Below are 688 nucleotides of genomic sequence, written 5' to 3'. Positions count from 1 at the left end.
CCCGCCCCCACTCAGCACCCACCCACCCACTCACTCACTCATCACACGCTCAGCCCCTTGCCAGCTCCCTCGCCATTTCCTTATTCGCCTACCCACGCGCGCACCTGTCGCGCCCTCGCTCGCTCCTCCACCCACGCGCACTCCGTCCTGCTCGCTCATTCACCCTCATCCATTCATGCGCTCACCCGCTCATTCAGGCGCTCACTCTCCACCCACCGCTCACTCCAGTCTCCTGGCTGCCGCCTGGAGGTCTGGCAACCTGTGCTGGGTGCTCAGGCTACGGAGACGCACCAGGTGCCTTCCGGGTGTTGAGGACGGACAGAGGGACAGGGGACCGGAATGGAAGAAGGGCTCTGGCTGTTCCCTAACAGGGGCTGCGGGATCCCCTGGCCCTGAGGGTGAGGGAGCCCCGATGGGGTGGAGCCTGAGCTGGTCCTGGAGGGACAGGATGAAGGAAGGAGGGAAGCAAAGGCTCTGAGGCATCAAAGAGCTGCAAAGCTGTGGACCTGGAGCTAAGGCGCGCGGGGAGGGGGGGGGTGCAGAAGAGGGAGCTGGGGAGGTTGGGAGTGCTCCCTCTGGGAGGGCTTGTTTCCAGTCATCACCTGGACCCTCCAATACTGATGCCAACGCCAGGGGAGTTCTAGCAATCAAGAGCCCGGACCCCGGCCTGGGCCCTAGGAAGGGTCCC

The sequence above is a fragment of the Myotis brandtii genome, unplaced genomic scaffold (assembly GCF_000412655.1).
Source record: "Myotis brandtii unplaced genomic scaffold, ASM41265v1 scaffold786, whole genome shotgun sequence".
Lineage (NCBI taxonomy): Eukaryota > Metazoa > Chordata > Mammalia > Chiroptera > Vespertilionidae > Myotis > Myotis brandtii.
Note: the sequence above shows the minus strand (reverse complement) of the source record.